Here is a 19,932-nt window from a genome sequence, read left to right on the forward strand (position 1 = left end):
TAGACTAAATTGACATCTTATAGAACATTTCACCCCAAAGCTATAGAATATACATTCTTCTAAAGTTTCCATGTGACATTTTCAAAGATAGATCACATATGGGCTCAGAGGCAAAGTTTCTATAAATTCAAGAAGATTGAAATCATATCAAGCATCTTCTCAGATGATAATGGCATAATATTAAAAATAAACTACAATAAAAAATTCAAACACTTGGAGCCAAAATAGCATGCTATTTAACAATGAATGGGTTACCAAAGAGATCAAAGAAGATACAAATAAACACCCTAGAAACAAATGACAATGAAAACATAGCAATCCAAAATCTATGGGACACAGTAAAAGCAGTCCTGAGAGGGAAGTTCATAGCATTACAGACCTCCTTCAAGAAACAAGAAAAACTGGTACTAAGTTATCTAACTCTATAATCTACAACTTAAAGAATTAGAAAGACAGCAACACAAAAAGCCAAGAGTCAGCAGAAAGAAGAAAATAATAAAGACCAGAGTGGAAATAAATTACATAGAGACAGAAAAACATACAACAAAAGATCAATGAAACCAAGAGCTGGTTCTCTGAAAGGTTAATCAAGATTGATGAACCTCTTTCCAGGCTCATCAAGAAGCAAAGAGAGAGCCCCCCCACCAAAAAAATTCAGAAGTGAAATAGGCAAAATAACAACAGACCTCGCAGAAATACAAAGGATCGTAAAACAAACAAACAAACAAACAAAAAACACCAACAAACTCATCATCCTAGAACAAATGGACACATTCCTAGAAAAATACAAACTTCCAAAACTCAATCAGGGCAAATATAAGAAATCTGAATAGGCCAATAACTATGGAGAACATGAAGTAGTCACAAAAAACAAATAAACAAACAAACAAAAAAAACTTTCAGCAAAAAAAAAGTCCTAGGCCAGAGGTTTTACAAGGGAGTTTTATCAGACATTCAAAGGAGAATTAAAACCTATCCTCCTACTACTATTCAAAAAAAAAATCATGAGAAAGGCCCACTTCCAAGCTCTTTCTATGAAGTCAGCATTACCCTAATCCAAAAACCAGATAAAGACAACACAAAGAAAGAGAATTATAGGCCAATATCCCTGATGAACATAGATGCTAAAATCCTCACCAAAATTCTAGCAAATCTTATCTAACACTACATTAGAAAGATCATACACCATGACCAAGTGGGATTTATTCCAGGGCTGCAATGATAGTATAATATCTGCAAACCAATAAAGGGATACAGAACATAAAAAAAAAGAGATAAAAATCACGTCACCATGTCAATCAATGCAGTAAAAGCATTTGAAAAAAACCCAACACCCTTTCGTGATAAAAACCCTCAGCAAAGCGAGAATAGAGGGATTGTATCACAACATAATAAAAGTCTGATATGACAAATCTACAGCCAACATCATACTCAATGGGCAAAACTAAAACCATTTTTCCTAAGAACAGGAACAACACGGGGATGCATACATTCACTACTTCTGCTCGGCATAGTACTGGAAATGCTAGCCATAGTGGTCAGCCAAGATAAAGAAATAAAAGGCATCCAAGTTGGAAAAGAAGAATTAAAATTGTCATTATTCACAGATCATATGATGTTTTTACATAGAAAACCTGAAAGAATACACCAAAAAAAAAAAAAAAGAAAAAACTACTAGTTTTAATAAATAAATTTGTCAATGTAGCAGGATACAAAATTAACAACCTGAAATCTAGGGCTCTTTACACACCAATAATGAACTCAAAGAAAGAAAAACTAAAGTAGCAATCCCATTTACCAATGCAACAAAAAAATTAAGATACCTAGGAAAAAACTTAACTAATGAGGTAAAAGATCTGAACTTGGATAACTACAGAACATTGAAAAAAGAGATAGAGGAAGATATAAACAAATGGAAAAAAATACCACATCCAAGGAAATGTAGAATCAACATAAATAAAAGTATCCATACTATCTAAGGCAATCTATAGATTTAATGTAATCCTCATTAAAATACCAATGGTAGGAAGAGAGAAAATGATGGAAGAATAGACAGACGTGTTCTGAACCTTGTTCTGGACTAGAAAGAAAGAACAGCTGAGGGCCGCATAGGGAATGTTTGTTAGCAAGCTAAGGGACAGCTAATCTCCAAGAGAAGGTGGGGGACTGCTAGACGAGGTTCCCCTGAACAGGCAGCCCTACTGCTACTGAGTCCCCTCCTGGAGTTACAGGCTCAGACGCGGAAACTGCGCTATCTTGAAAGGGAAATTGGATCTAATCTGAAGCCTGAAAATCCACAACTGCAGAAACCACCAAATAGCTAGGATTCTCAGAACTCCTGTCCCCAATTGGCGCAAACATGCAGATTCAAAGGAGCTCTTCAATCCACCACAGAAAGGCCATATAAGGAGAGAGAAAACTACATAACCAGAGATCCTGAGAAGAGAGGCCACAGGGAAACAAAGGAACAGTAAAAAAAAAAAAAAAAAAAAAAAAAAAAGCAGGCATCACTAGAAAAGGAATTAAACAAATTAGAGGCAAGCAACCTATCAGAGAAAGAATTCAGAAATGGTCATAAGGTGGCTGAAAAGAATGGAAGACAAATTTGACAATAAGAACCAAAAGGAAATGAAGAAGAATCAAGAAGAAATGAAAAATGATAGCACTGCTGTAAAGAACTCAATAGAAAGCATCAAGAATAAACTAGAAGAAAAAGAAGACCACATCAGTGAGCTAGAAGACAAGATGGGAAAAAATACCCAAGTAGAGCAGCTTCTAGAAAAGAAAATTAAAAAGCAGGAGAGCCTAAGGAAACCTTGAGACAACACAAAACAAAAGAACATCCACATAATAGGGGTACCAGAAGGAAAAGAAACCGAACAAGGAATAGAACATCTGTTGGGAGAAATAATAACAGAAAACTTTCCTGATATAGGGAATAAAAAAACAAAAACAAACAAACAAAAACAAAATAAAACAAAACAAAAAAACCCCGCACAAATCCAAGAGGCTTACAGATTCCCAACTAAAACGGACCCCAAAAGGTCGACACCACAGCATATAAGTAAATTGGCAAACACCAGCAACAAAGTAAGAATCTTTGGAAGGAGCCAGAGAGAGACAGAAAGTTACATACAAATGAATCCCCATCAGACTAGCAACTGATTTCTCAAAAGAAACTTATCAGGCCAGAAGGAAATGGAATGAAATATACAAAGTCATGCAAAGGAAAGGTCTGAATCTATTACAAACTGGCTATTTACAAAGGTGTTGACAGAGTGTAGAAGAACCACGTGGCATAGTGCAGTTACCTGGGGCTAGTAAAACTTAGCTTTTACTACTTCTAGTCCTGTTAGGGATTAGAACTATGAAGTAGTGTATAGAAGGCCACCTTGAACATAGCATGGTCATTGTCAGCCTGAGCTGACATTTCAGAAAAAAACAAACAAACAAAAAACACAAAAAACCTTGATCTCACTTTTCTCCTTCCTTTTGATCTCTTGTCCTTTTTCCCATGAGCTGAACCCAGTTGGAAATCAGAAGTTATGAGATCACATCGATATAGTCCATATAGGTCAGCCTCCTGGGGCACAGAGCAGGTTGAAAAAAGGTGGAGAGTGGAGCCAGAAGGGCAAATGAAAGATACCTAACGTTATTCAGCCCACTTCTTTTGTACTTTAGTATCCATTCTTGACCATCAGAGAGAAAATTTTGTCTACACCAAAGGGGTTGCATGAAGTCACACAATTAAGTGTATTATAGGGTGATGTTATTTTGCTCATACTTTACCTAAAACATTAGCCACTAATGACATTATTCATTAAAATACAGGTGGTGTGTGGGGGAGGAGAAATAAAAGGAACATAAAGCATAGTGCTACATTTTTCTCCTCTGCGACTATTCATGAGGTTAAATTGATAAACCATAGCTGCCTTTCTTCTCCTATTCTGTGCTTCTCTTACCTTCTTCCAGCACCTGAATAGATGAGGTTTTTATCTGGTTGAGTGTCACAAAACTTTATTCCTGAAGTATCTGAATCCTGTGGTCCTTCCTCTATTGGGTTGTTGTAATGTTCAGTTTATGAGGACAGTTGGGCAAAGAAGTAACAAGAGGCACCACTTCTTGTTTCTCCCTTGCCCAACTGTGAAGCCTCTGGATTCCAAACATAATCTCCTTTGTCCCATTGTGTAGCAACAACCCAATTTCCCCTCACAATTAGATTTAATTACCTAAAATACAGCAACTCCCTTCTTTGCCTATTGGATTAGTGGCATAAAGAGCTTAAAAACATCCCATCCATGACCTTGTTTCCTGGTGCAAATATTTCTTCATTGTACACAAGGATTTCGAACCACATCAAGCCTTATTGTGGGGATGAAAGTGTTATTGGTGGAAGTGGAGTTCTTGGGGTGATGTGGAGAAAAAGAAATCCTCATGCCCCCATGTGAGGATGGGGCTGCATGGAAAGCTTTATTGATGGTGTAAAATCAAGGGGATTCTCCTTTTAAGGTCCCATCTCTGTCTGTACTGCCATGGAAGAAATCCAATCTTGTCTTCAGCAGGGCCAGAATCAAAACCAGTGTCCAGAGTTTCTGGTCCTTATTAAATTACACACCAGTTTATTATCTGGCTAGGTTAGTCTCTGTTCCCAGATGCAGTCCATTGTGGTGTGATCCACATGGCCATGGGCCATGCAGCTGCTTAAAGCCACATAGCAGGCAAATGTGGGTCATGGAGCAAGAGAGTGAGAGGGAACAAGGGGTGCAGGGGTGGGCAAGAGAGGGGACTCTCTTTGTGGATTTTCATTTTCCAAGATTTCCCTGGCTTGCACTGAGGTCCACCCTCCTAACTAATCTATGGCTTTCCAGGCTAGACTGACAGGCAAGCACCTTCCCTATGTTACCTAACTTCACTGTGCTTGCAACCCCATCGCCCTTTTTGTGTGATCCCTTCCCACAGTGATTTACAAGGAGTGGGATGGTGGTTTCCTGGGCAGTGTGAAGGAAGCTTTATGATCATGCTTATAATGTCTGGCCTCCCCTTCACTCTATTCCTATTATTCATATTAATAACTAACTAATTATGACAATAACAGAAACATGTGTTTTTAAGTATTTATGAACTGTAATAGTAGGAAGGACCACTCCCACCTACCACTTAATTTCTGGCTATGGGAGAAGTTGCAACATTTATTGACCACTGGTTAAAAGCATATATAACATCCTTTAGGACAGCATCCTAAACTTGCAAGGTTTTGTCTCCTATTTGTTGTAACAAATGAATCTCCACCCAATCACATAAAGTACATAATAAAACCAGTGAATTCTGTGGATGTAAACCAATTGCTGTAAAATGTATCCCCTGGTTAGAGATAATATTGTGTGAAATCCACAGCAATTAAAGCATTATATAAATCCATGAACAGTTGTTTTGGCACAGTCTTTCCATGCAGAGAAAGGAAATCAATATCCAGAATATATGGGCAAAGGGGTTCAGTAGAATCACTCTGATACCACATAGCCTGATGGTCAGTGGAAATGATACCATATTTATTGCTTAGCGTTAGCCTCTGTTGTGAGCAGGTTGGGCACTCAGAAGTGGTGAAAGCCAAGTCAACTCAGGTAATGAAAATACAATAATATTGTTGAACCCATGCACAGTCACAATCCCATTCACCAGGTACACTTTATATATGGGCCTATTGAATAAGCAGGAGGGTGACTGGGGAAAGTGCTCGACTGTTAAAAAAGAGCAGGCTATTTTGCCCATCTCATTATTGAGAGCTTCCTTTGATATGATGCCCTCTGGTCAGTATTTGCATAAGTGATTTATTTCTTCACACTCAGCTCATTCTAAGATGTTTATACAAATATCTCTCCCCTCCTCACACATACACACAACATGAATCTCTTGTCACTATTTCCCAATTCTGATTTCTCCAAATTCCTAACCAACATGTTGAACTTTGTTCATGAATTGATGTACTTCAGGAAATATTTCCTGCCACTGTTATACATAGTCAAATATGCTGCAGAATATTCTGCCGAAAGTGACTTTTCACAGACACTCCTTCTGGGTGGTATTTGCATACCATACTGATTCATTTGTAAATCATACCTATGCTTTTCCTCCTCATAATGTACTAGGTGTGTTTGAGGGAGAGGTGGTAAAGTGATATCACCAGGTAGCATCTGAGATATCTGCTCGTAATTTGTAATATAGTTTATTTGTAAGTCAATTTTGGGCACCCAGCAAAATTGACTAGAAGGAACAAAGAATTCACACATAGCACCCGTCCTTATATACACACATAGCCTCCCCCACTATCAGCATCCAACATCAGAAGGATACTTTCCTGCAATTGGTGAACCAACATTTACATACTTTTATCATCCATAGTTTATATTAGATTACACTCTTGGTGTTTTATAGTATGTGGGTGTGAACAAATGTATCCACTATTACACAGAATAGTTTCATTAAACTCAAAATCCTCTGTGCTCTGCCAATTTATTCCTCCCTCTCTTCTAATTCCTGAAAACCACTAATATCTCACTGTCTCCAGTGTTTTTCTTTTCTTTTCAGAATGCCATATAGTTGAAATCATATAGCATGCCAACTTTTCGGATTGACTTATTTCACTTATTAATATGCATTTAAGTTTTCACTTCATTTGGTTAAATATCAAGGAGCACAATGATTGTGTCATCTGATCATGACTTTTCTTTTCAGATCTATTGTACTTAGGCCAGGTATATACAACTTCCCTTTTATAATGAAATGAGTCTGTGAACATCCAAATTCATGGTTGTGTGATTCAGACAGCACAAGTTCATAATAAACAAGAAGTCTTTTCTAGGGCACATTCTTGCTGATTTTAAAATGGAGAATAGAGTAAGGTAAGGCCCTTCTCCTAAACCAAAGGATTCTTTGCTATTAACTTCCCATTGGGGTGTGCCAGAGGCTAACATCTCTTTCTGTCACAGAAACTTCTTATACCTTTAGACTTCTGATCTATAAAGCCTTAATAGTGAGGCATGTTGCACTGAAGCCTGAAACTGATGGAGAATCTAGTCTTTTCTAGAATCCACTTAAAGTTAGAAGCTTTACAGATTACCAAAGTATCTGTCAAAGCAGCCTCTCAAATGCAAAGAGGACCACCAAGCATTACGCCTATTTTTTGTGGTGTACGGTAAAAGGTAAAGTAACTTGTTTCTCATTTTGGAAGGAAATGTCCCAATATACCTGGATATATTGGGTATATTGGGATATTTATGGACTCCTAGAAACTTAATTAATGTGGGAAGTCCTGCACTTTGGCATAGTTTATGTCCTATTCTCTGGCATTCATATGTTTTCCTTAGTCATATATGATAGTGCTATTCAATATATGATCCATGTACTCATGGCAGTTCCTAAACTGCTTGTTATTGGTCTGCAACAATATAAATATGGAAATTGCTAGACATGTATAAAAACTTACATAGCAATATAATACATTTGCAACATCTAACCACATAAATATTTTCTAGTAATTCATGTTTATTATAGTTTACCAAAATATTGGCTTTTGATTAAGTGAAAGATTAATTAAAACTTTTTAAAAATTAGAAATTAAAAAGTAAATGATCTTTCATAAGTTTGATAGGAACTGATATAGGGGGCTTGCTATTTCCTCTTCAGTGGATCCAATTAGCATAATATCATTAATCTAATGTTCCAAAAATTATATCCTATGAAATGTCAAGATTATCAAAGACCCTTTGGACTATAGGACTATATTATGAGGAAAAGCAGTAGAGTTCACAGTCCTGATGTAGTACAGTAAATAATGTATCAGTGTATGTGCCCTGGGAATGTAAACTGTTTTTGACATTACTTACTGAATAGAGAAGGTAAAGAAAAGCATTTTACAGGTAAGTAGCCACATACTATATTCCAGGCACTTTGTTTATTTGCTCCAGTAAATATACAATTATTGAAAACACAACTACAATTGACATAACTTCCTGATTATTTGCAGTTATCTACTATCATTGTCTATGATCCATCTGGCTTTTGCATCAGCCAAACAAGCTTGATAAATGGGAGTGTTATAGGAATAATTTCCCCTGAACCTCTAAATTCTTTCATGGTGGCACTAATTTCTCCAAATTCTTCAAGGGCTTTTGGTTTGTTATCTTGAAAGAGACACCTGCTTCACTTTTTCTACCATAATAGCCCTATCTGAGGCTATTTTTCTACTATAATTGCCCTCTCACTTGACATATCATCATTTCAAAACTCAGTCAATTCTACAAAGTATTTCAACTTAACCCCCATGAGACAAGGAGCCATTGTGAAATTCTGCCAGTACTTAATAGATTTATTCTTGCTATATAAACTGCAACTAGAGAAATAAAAGAAGAAGTCTATATTCCAAATGTGTGTATTGTGAAATGGATGTTGGCCAAGACTCCATCTCTCCTCTGATTTCACTGATCCCCTAATTTGAGAAGTGAACTACAGTAGCATTTTTGTCTCTATGCAACAGCCAAAATTGTGGGTAAGTATCTAAATATTAATCCCCAGAAAATTGGGTTATTTTTCTTCCCTCACTGCAATTACTTGTGTTAATTCTCACCGAAGGATTGGTCATGATGTAAACCTGTGGTCACATTGCAGGTATCTCCTCAAAAACACAGTTTGCCTCTCAGTTGAAGGGCTTTGACCCAATTGAAGTTGAGGATTTGGAGAAGAGGCCATGGGTCCCCACTATGGTGACTCAAGTTAGCCTTCTAACCTGATTTGGAATGTTTCCTTCTTTATTATCCACTATTACTTATTAGGCTGTCAGTCTATTTAATTTCTAGGCTGCAGTGTGCTGTATGTAAAAAAAATTCCTTGACTCATTACATTCGTTGGCTTATTGTGAAATTGCACACACCTTGTTTCTGATTTTTAACTACTGATACTAGACCTTCACCATACCAGGATCCCATTAATGACATTGACATCAAGGAACCCAACTCTACCACAACAACCTCTGTTTTATCTTTACTTACAGAGTTTAGCTACTATAGAATTGAGATGACATATAATAAATCCATCACAACATTGCTATTTCTCTGGACCTTTGGTCTCTTTCTTTAAGTACAGTAGTTCTCAAACATCACTGTGTATCAGAATCACCTGGAGGGTTTGTTAAAACACATTTCTGGGTTCCATGCAAAAAGCTTCTAAGTAATCCTCAGTGGTCCCCAAGAATATGTACACATATAATACCTTAATAAAAGAATGAAAAAAATTTAAAAAATTGAATTTAATTTTTTTATTGTTCAGATTATTACAGTTGTTACTCTTTCCCCCCCATAGCTCCCCTCCACCTGGTTCACACTCCACCCTATGTCCTTAACCCCCAACTGTCCTGATCCATAGGTGTATGATTTTTGTCCAGTCTCTTCCCGCACTCCCCATACCCTCCCCCCGCCCCCAGAATTGTCAGTCCACTCCCTTCCTATGCCTCTGATTCTATTATATTATAAGAATTTGAAATTTGACAAGTTCTCAGGGTAGGCTTATGATGATGGCCTAGGGACTATTTTTTGAGGACCTCCCAGTATATGTCAGGAAAATATTAGTATTTTTACCTCATTAATTGTAGGGCATTCTTTTTACTTTATTTAATTTTTTTCACCTACAGTTTAATTCAATATAATTTATATTAATTTCAGATGTATAGCATAGTGATTCAATAATCATATAATTTACAAACCTTTCCCTCTGATATATCCAGTACCCACCTGGAACCATATATAGTTATTAAAATATTATTGACTATATCCTCTTTCTGTACTTTACATCCCCCTGACTATTGTAAATACCAATTTGTACTTCTTAATACCTTCAACTTTTTCACCCAATTCCCCAACTCTTTTTACTTCTAGCAACCATCAGTCTGTCCTCTATATCTGGGAGTCTGTTTCTGTTTTAATTGTTCATTTATTTAATTGTTTAGATTCCACATATAAGTGAAATCACATGGTATTTGTCTTTCTCTGACTGAATTATTTTACTTAGCATAATACCTCTAATTCTATCTATGTTCTCACAGGTGGTAAGATTTCATTATTTTTTATGGCCAATTAATATTCCACTCGTCTATTGATGGCATTTGGGTGGCCTACATAGCTTGACTATTGTAAATAACATAGCAATAGACATAGGGAAGTATATATTATTTTGAATTAGTGTTTTAGTTACTTCATATGTGTTTTCAAAAGTGGAATCACTGGGTCACAAGAAGTTCCATTTTTAATATTTTTAGGAACTTCCATACTATTTTTCATAGTTGCTTCACCAATATGCATTCCCAACAACAGTACATGAGGGTTCTCTTTTCTCCGCATTCTCTCCAACACTTGTTTGTTGTTTTATTGATGACAGCCTTTCTGACAGGCTCATTGTGCTTTTAATTTGCATTTATCTGATGATTGCATTTATCTGACATTGAGCATCTTTTTATACATCTATTGGCCATCTGTGTGTGTGTGTGTGTGTGTATGTGTGTGTGTGTGTGTGTGTGTGTGTGTGTGTGTGTTTTAATATATTTTATTGATTTTTTTACAAAGAAGAAAGGAGAGTTAGAAACATTGATGAAAGAGAATCATCAATCAGCTACCTCTTGCACACCTCCTACTTGGGATGTGCCTGCTACCCAGGTACATGCCCTTGACCAGAATCGAACCCAGGACCTTTCAGTCCACAGGCTGACGCTCTATCCACTGAGCCAAATCGGTTTTGGCTGTGTGTTTTCTTTGAAGAAGTGTCTAGTCAGGTCCTTTGTCCATTTTAAATTAGATTGATTTTTTTTATGTTGAGTGTCATGATTTCTTTAAAAAATTTATATTAACCCCTTATCAGATGTATAATTGGCAAATATATTCTCCTGTTCTGTGTTATATCTTGTTATTTTATTGATATTTCCCTTTGCCATGCAAAAAAAATTTACGTTGATGTAGTTCCATTTGTTTATTTTTTAATTTTGTTTCTCTCACCAGAGAAGATATATCAGAAAAAAATATTACTTGCCCTGGCTGATTTTGCTCAGTGGATAGAGCATCAGCCTGCCAACTGAAGGATTCCAGGTTGGATTTGGGTCAAGGGCACGTGCCCAGGTAGCGGGCTCGATACCCAGTAGGGGATATGCAGAAGGCAGCTCATCAATGATTCTCTCTCATCATTGATTTTTCTATCTCCTCTCTCTTTCTCCCTCTCCCTTCCTTTCTGACATCAATAAAAAATATTTTTTTAAATATCACTACAAGAAATGTCTGAGATTCTATTGCCTATGTTTTCTTCTAGGATTTTTATGGTTTTGAGTCTTACATTTAATTATTTAATCCATTTTGAGTTTATTCTTTTGTTTTGTGTAAGAAGGTGCTCTAGTTTTAGTTTTGCATGTATCTGTCTTATTTTCCCAACACCATCTATTGAATGAACTATCTACCCCGTTGTATGTTCTTACATCCTTTGTAAAATATTAATTGACCATGTAGCTGTGGGGTTATTTCTGGGCTCTCTATTCTGTTACATTAATCTCTGCATTTGTTTTTATGCCAGTATCATGCTTTTTTATTTTTATGACCTTATAATATAGTTTGATTCAGGTAGCATGATTTCCCTAACTTTGTTCTTCTTTTTCAAGACTGCTGCGACTATGAGGGGTCTTTTGTGGTTCCATATACATTTTTGGATTATTTGTTCTTCTTTTTAAAAAAATATATTTTATTGATTTTTTACAGAGAGTAAGGGAGAGAAATAGAGAGCTAGAAACGTCGATGAGAGAGAAACATGGACCAGCTGCCTCTTGCACACCTCCCTACCAGGGATGTGCCCGCAACCAATGTACATGCCCTTGACCGGAATCAAACCTGGGACCTTTCAGTCCACAGACCGACGCTCTACCGCTAAGCCAAACCGGTTTTGGTGGATTATTTGTTCTTGTTCTGTGAAATACACCATTGGTATTTTGATAGAAATTATATTGAATTTATAGATTGCTTTGGGAACTGTAGGACATTCTTAAGTCCAAAATTCTATTAAATTGAGAGTGGAAAATTTAAGCCTCTCAAGTATATAAAGTAAAACTAGACAAATTAGGATGTTAGTCCTGAGAGATTGAAGCTAGAGAACTTAAAACTAATTTGGGGGGCAGGAGGAGAGACAAGAGAAGGGGGAAAAATGTACTACTATATACCACACAATAAAATAGTATAAATAGTTTCGTGTTTTATTTATGGATATGTACATTTCTGATAAAAGTGGAAAGTTATGCATGGGAATGATAACCTCTAACAGTATATTGACTACATCTAACTGTTAGGAAAAAAATTCACAGATTTTTTTCCAGTGAATGTATTTATAATGTTTATTTCTTAAGTTAGTGAGCAGTATAAAGGTATGTAAGTATCATTCTCCTCACATTTATTTATTTAGCATTTATTTTTATTTGTATTTTTAAAATTTCTTTATTGATTAAGGTATTTTATATATGTGTACTTATCCCCTCCATTACCCCACCTCCCATTTATGCCCCCACCCCCCTGTTGTTTGTGTCCATTGATTAGGCTTATATGCATGCATATAAGTCCTTTGGTTGATCTCTCTCCCTTACCCCCACCATCCTCTACCTTCCCTGAGGTTTGACGTTCTGATTGATGTTTCTCTGTCTCTAAATCTATTTTTGTTCATCAGTTTGTGTTGTTCATTATATTCCACAAATGAGTGAGCTCCTGATATTTATCTTTCTCTGCCTGGCTTATTTCACTTAGCATAATGCTCTCCATCTCCATCCATGTTGCTGCAAATGGTAAGAACTCCTTTGTTTATATATCTAACATATTACATAATACAAGGGGACTGAAATAATTAAAACCTCATTATTTTTTTTTACTAAATCAAAGAATTATTTCTTTATGAACTATTAAACACATTTTTTAATATTCTTCCCTAACTGGTTTGGCTCAGTGGATAGAGCGTTGGCCTGCAGACAGAAGGATCCGGTTCGATTCCGGACAAGGGTATGTACCTTGGTTGTGGGCAGGAGGCAGCTGATCAATGTTTTCCTCCCATTGATGTTTCTGGCTCTTTATCCCTTTCCCTTCTTCTCTGTAAAAAATCAATAAAATATATTCTAAAAAAAAGTTTTAAGACTTTTATTAGCAAAGTAACTGTTTCCACTTTTGGTGCTTGGATAAAAAAATCAATATTCAGTCTTGTTGGAATTTTGTTTTAAATTATGCCTATAAATATATTTTTAATTTTGTGTATGACACATTGTACTATCAACTACTCAACATATATTTAACTTTCTTATGAAACTAACTTTTTCATGGCTAGATTATGGTTAATTATGACAAAATTCATGTCAGAAATGAAATATTCTAACACAGCCATACTAAATATGTCTTTCAGCATATTATTTTTATATATTTTAAAATTATAATTGACATATAGTATTATATGCACTGATAACTGATGAGAAAGGATTTGGTTATAAAGGTTCTTGCTTTCACAGAATTATTCCGGGATTTATGTGCTAGGGTGGTGACTTCACATGCCATAATGGCACTGGCGGCAAGTCTATCTATGGGGAGAAGTTTGCGGAGGAGAACTTCATCCTGAAACACACAGGCGCTGGCATCCTGTCCATGGCGAATGCTGGGCCCAACACAAACGGCTCCAAGTTTTTCATCTGCACCGCCAAGACCGAATGGTTGGATGGCAAGCATGTGGTCTTCGGCCAGGTGAAAGAAGGCATGGATATTGTGATGGCCATGGAGTGCTTTGGGTCCAGGAATGGCAAGACCAGCAAGAAGATCACCATTGCTGACTGTGGACAACTCTAATAAATCTGACTTGTGTTTTATCTTCACCACCAGACCATTCCTTTAGTAGCTCAAGAGAGCACCCCTTCACCCCTATTTGCTTGGAATGTTCTATAATCTATGTGCTCTTGCCAGTTTATTGGGTTCCATCATTTCCTTACCCCTTCCCAGTCTAGCTGGATTGTAGAGTTAAGTTTATGATTATGAAATAAATACTAAACAGTTAAAAAAAAAAAAGGATAATTTCACATTGGTGAAATTAATTACATCTGCAAATTCCCTTTTGCCATTTAATGTAAGTTATTTTTTAAAATATATTTTATTGAGTTTTTACAGAGAGGAAGGGAGAGAGATAGAGAGCCAGAAACGTCAATGAGAGAGAAACATCGACCAGCTGCCTCTTGCACACCCCCTACTGGGGATGTGCCCGCAACCAATGTACATGCCCCTGACTGGAATCGAACCTGGGACCTTTCAGTCAGCAGACCGACGCTCTACCACTGAGCCAAACCAGTTTCGGCTAATGTAACTTATTAATAAATTTCTAGGATTGGAATTGCGGAAAATTTGGTGGATATTCTATCTATCACTAACTACCCACTAGGATTTATGTCATTTCCAAACAAACAAACAAAAATTTCAGTTTATCCAAATATCTTCAGTTTTCTCATCCTATTACCCTCAAATATCATATAAATCTTATCAGCCTAATTATCTAAAATATTATCATCTAAATCAGGTGTGGATGAGGTTCTGACTATAATCCATTAAGTTAACTCTTAGGGCACAACTCCTCTCCATCTGTGGGTTTGTGAAACTAAAAAAAAGAAAAAAAAAAGAAAAGAAACATAAAACAAAACACACACACACACACACACACACACACACACACACACAGAACAACCAAAACACAAATTATCTATGATAGCAGATATATACATTACAAAAGATATATTGGATAGAGAAAAAGAATCATCACCCCAAATCAGTTTTAAAACCCAGGCCGTATGATTCAGTAACTGAGAATAATTGTCAGTGGCTTTTATCTTTGTGCTCCATGCTCTTAGCTCTTCTCCCAGCTCCTGGCTCTGCGCTCTGAGCCATAGTTTCTTTCTCATGAGAGGTGGCACGTGTTTGCAGCTGAGTAGTTTTATGGGCCTGCTTACTGCCAGCAGTATTATGAAGGATCAGCAGTCTTCTTTCGTTCTGTACTTTCTTCATCCTTTTCAATACAAGTTGGCAATGTTTCTGCTGAGATTAAATTTCAAAAACTTTGTGGGTCTCCTGTGCATGTCACAAGGATTCAGCTCATTAGACAGCAGTTAGTTCTGCAAATCTTTCTGAGATGATCCCGTCTTTATTTCTGGCTTCTGCCAAGATGTCTAAGGGATAATAGTCTGAAAATTCCTAGAGGTATCCTGATTTGTTTGTGGGGATCTGAGTTCCTCATCAAAGAGCATTTGTCTGACTAGATACTCTGACATTTTTGGCATCTATAATATAGGCTTAAATTTTCCCAAGTCATCAAGTTCTGGTTTCTTTTTGTTTCACAGTACATCCCTTAATTTATTTTTCTCTTTTTGCATTGCACTATAAACAGCAAGAAGAAACAAGACTGCACCTTCAACCCTTTGCTTTGAAGTCTCATCTAAATGACTAAGACTTCGTTGACAAATTCAGTTTTCCATATAATGGCAGGATGCAATCCACTAAATTGTTTGCCAGTGCAAGACAAGGGTCCTTCTTTCGGTTTCTGAAAACATGACCCTCACTTATTTTTGAGACTTCGCTAGAAGTATCTCCAAATTCAGATTTCATGGAGATGTAGATTTTCTCTAAAGTGTTTTAGGTCTCTCTTACATTCTCCTCCCTTCCATTTGAGCCCTCAGAAGCATCCATACATACTTTTACTGACAGTGTGGTCAAGACAATATATCATACACCTGAGCATTCTTTTAATCACTACTTACTACATCATCCCCAAATCACCTGCACATGTTTCAGTATTTGTTATATAACCACTCCACTTCCAGTAACAAAATAAGCATTATTTTTCCACTGCTGCGGTAAAAAAATTACCAAAAATTTAAAACAATACTAATTTATCATATCACAGTTCTGTGGGTTAGAAGCCCAGGCACAAGGCTGAACCCTCTGCTCAAGGCCTTATAAAGGTTAAGTCAAGATGTTGGCAGATCTCCATTCCTTATGAAAAATCTGGAGGGATTCTGCTTCAAACTTATTCAGGGGTTGGTCAAATACATTTCCTAGTATCTGGAGCTCTAAGGTCCCCATTTTCTTTCTGTCTGTAAGCAGGAGCCAGTCTTTCCTTCTAGAAGCTGATCACATTCCTTCTCATGCTTTCCATTGAGTCCCTCTCATGCTTTAAATCTCTCTTTGCTCTGACTCTATTCCATTATAACCTTCATCACATCTGTACTGTCTCTTTTGTTGTGTAAAATAACATAGTCACAGATTCCTGGGATTAGTGTATGGACACATTTGATGCTATCCTACTTACCTTCATATTTTAAATGTTAATAGGAGAAAAATAGGTCAATATATCTATCTTCTGGTAGTTGATTTTTATATTTTGCCCAGAGGTTTTGGTTTGTAATCAGCAAACGAGACAGGCAATAGTCAGTTACTCTATTTTGGCTGGCCCTAAAGTACTAATCTTTGTTTTTAAATCAATTAATTAAGAAACAGGTGTTTATTTAGTGCCTTTTATGCACTTGGCACTGTGAAATACTAGGCCAAAATATATAGCATGTTGTTCCTGACATTAAAAAACAAACAAACAAACAAACAAACAAACAAACAAAAAACTGATAGTCTTTATAGTGAAGAATAAAATTTCATTACATTCCCAGGTTCAGGAAATCTGAACTATATTTGTAAAGACTAGTTTCTCTATAAGTTATTTGACTCTGTCCTCCTGTAAATTGTCGATAGAAGTTTATCAGAATAAGAACAATGCAGCTCTTCAAATATCAACATATTCAGAAATAACTCTTAATTTTCTGATTGATCATAAAGGCTGTACCAGTTAGAAGAAAAAATAGTTATTTGAAAAACTGCTGCCATAGAAATAGATTTTTGTCAGAATTTCCAACAGGTTATTTGAGTTGTAAGGTGAAGGTTTGGGGGAGAGAGGGAGAAACAGCTAAAAAGGAAGGTATTCACACACAAAAAGGAATTAAAAATATATGTTTGAAAAAAGAAATATGAATGTGTGAATTGCATGTTTGCAGCGTCAACAGTATAAATGAGACAGTGCTAGCTACTTGGTTAACAGTTTGCAAAAGGAGTTAAACATTCTAGTCTCAATATTATAAGAGAAAACAGTCATTGCCTGCAATGAGTGCTTCAGGACGATTTTTTTGGTGTTGAACTCCTCAGTAATGATGTGCTTTGACATGACAAGAAATCACTAGTGCATAGGTTACAAGCCCAGTCTCTGGAGATAGATGGCTTAGATTTGAATCCTGGTTCCCCACGACCTGTGAAAACTTGGGTAAGCAGTAGTTAAGTATATCCTCTCTGTGCCTTATGTCCTGATCTGTAAAATGGGAAATTTAATGATAGTACTTGCATCATTAGGTTTATTGTAAGGGTTAAAAAGGGTAAAGAGTTTTACATGAGTACCTGGCACATAGTGAGCACTAGGCTAGTTATTAGTGCAGAGAACAACAATAACAATCAGGAAGTTATGTGTAGTTATGTGTCTTCAGTGCACAGGCTGTTGCAAAAGCAGACTTTATTGGAACTTAGGAGACAATGTTCAGCCAGCAGGACCTTTCCTCCAATTAATCAAGGACCTTCTGGAGCTTTGCACTTAACTTAATGAAATACAAAGACTTGTCAAATAGAATGTAAAAGTATTTTCTTGATTTCATAGTGTCTTCAGTATTATAGACAATTAACCTGAAAGGTCTAGTTCAAGTTAGACCAATGGTGAAAAATTGAGAGAAAGAGAGACAAAGAGAATAAAAGACAGTTATTTTCATTAAACTCCTGTGGGAACCCTAATCAGAGTAAGCCAGATGTTCAAGGCCAATTGGAGTGTGGGGGCCCTGTCCAGGGTAAACTGGATAATCAAGGCCAATTTGCCATACATAGTTGCTAGAGCAAGGACACAGCAATCTTACTGTATGCACTGTATGGGTGTACCTTTATATAACCCAAATATTAATGTCACTATTTGGCAAGAAGCCTCTTTTTTCTGAGTTGATATAAAATGTACTACTGACCAGCAGGTGACTGGCTCCTGTGTTTATTGCTGTATTAGCATGGGCTTCTTTGTGTGGCTACTTTGTATGGCTACTTTTAAGAACTGTCTTGTCTGATGGCTCCTTGTTAGCAATGGCTGCTTGGTCTGCAATAAAGTCTTTCCTATATGCCTGTGACTACACATATCTTCTCTGTCTAATATTTAATGTGCATGAGAGTACATACCCTAGGAGAGAATGTACTCCCACAGTTGACATAGTCCAGCAGGACAAGGAGAAACTTGCACCCACAATTGGCACAGCTAGCAGGGTTCAGGAGTAAGTATTTTTGAAAGCTCCTCTGAAAGATAAGCTTTATTAAAGCCTGGATTTTGTTTTGTTTGAGTGAAGATAAATCAATTAGTAATTTCTTCTATCATCCTAAGAGTTGTCAAATACTATCTTATCAAAAGACTTTCTTTTATCCTTTAATATACCAGATAGACACTGACCAGACATCTAGGTGTCCCAAGCTATATATTGAAATCCTATATTTATCCATTTTCTAGCCTTTATATAGGTGAATCTGAAGGGCGTTCTAACTTAATTAATTGTGAATTAAAGAAAAAAATCATTATATAAATGTCTTCCCATTCTAAGCAATCATGCCTTAAACTCATTAATTCTTTTATTTTTTTCTGTTTTTCCAACTTTATCATGTATCAGAATATTCTGGAAAACATGTTCAAACACAGTTTTCTGGTCTTCACCCACAGCAATTCTCATTCGGTTCTGATATGGGGCCCAATAATTTGCATTTTTAACAAGTTCCAGAATGATGTTGGTGAGTCTGATCCAAAGACCACAACTTGGCACTGTGTTGGATGTTGAGGATACAGTGTTAAACAAAAATAAGGTAAACATAATCATGGAGACTACAGTAGAAGGTGGGAAATAAAATAAATATATCAGATATATAGAGTCCCACAAAGAAAAATAAAGCAGGCTAAGGGATAGAAAGTGATGGGGTATGTTTATAGAAAGAGTAGTCAGGAAAGATCCCTCTGATTAGATGCCTTTGTCAGATATCATAGTGAATCTGAGTTAATGGGGGAGGAATGAAATTTCTTAACTCCATAATTAAGATCAGTCATCCTTTTGATTTTTAATATTGTATTTAATAAACTGATTGTTATTTCAAAAATAGAGTTGTTGTGACAGCCCTTTAAAATCTGAGATAATTAGCAGTTGGATAAAACATTTAGCATTGATTTGTTAAAAACAAAGAAAAAACACATTTCCTGTCTGTTTTTAAGCTATAAGTTTCCCCTGCCTTTCAAGGAGGCATATGGTTCTCACTGTAAAAAGGAATAGGCTCTAAAAGGGTCTGACATGACCTTCCTTATAAAAGAAAGCCAAGCCAAAACCGGTTTGGCTCAGTGGATAGAGCGTCGGCCTGCGGACTGAAAGGTCACAGGTTCGATTCCACTTAAGGGCATGTACCTTGGTTGTGGGCACATCCCCGGTAGGGGATGTGCAAGAGGCAGCTGATCGATGATTCTCTCTCATAGATGTTTCTAACTCTCTATCCTTCTCTCTTCCTCTCTGTAAAAAATCAATAAAAAATATATTTAAAAATAAATAAAAGAAAACCAAGCTATTTAGGCAGCTCCTTAAATTTTTGAAGGACTCGGAAACAGCAGCCTTCCTCACATGGTTCCCCATACCCTTGACAAAGAGACTCCTAGACCTCTTCTAAGGACAGAATGAATACTGGTCCAAGATGCTATGCTGAAATGTGGTTTTCCTCTTGTCTCAGTGTGGATGTCTGTTCCTCAGTTTTTTTGTTTTTT

General features: G+C 36.5%; 1 pseudogene across 1 annotated transcript; it reads left to right on the top strand.

The window, feature by feature from the left end:
• Nucleotides 1-4,731: 4,731 nt before the first annotated feature.
• LOC311614817 (peptidyl-prolyl cis-trans isomerase A-like) lies at nt 4,732-14,105 on the top strand (annotated as a pseudogene). The gene is made up of 2 exons: nt 4,732-4,744; nt 13,498-14,105. The product of its transcript is annotated as a peptidyl-prolyl cis-trans isomerase A-like (transcript).
• The last annotated feature ends 5,827 nt before the right edge of the window (nt 14,106-19,932 follow it).

The sequence above is a fragment of the Pipistrellus hanaki genome, assembly GCF_964339955.1.
Source record: "Pipistrellus hanaki genome assembly, chromosome: X".
Lineage (NCBI taxonomy): Eukaryota > Metazoa > Chordata > Mammalia > Chiroptera > Vespertilionidae > Pipistrellus > Pipistrellus hanaki.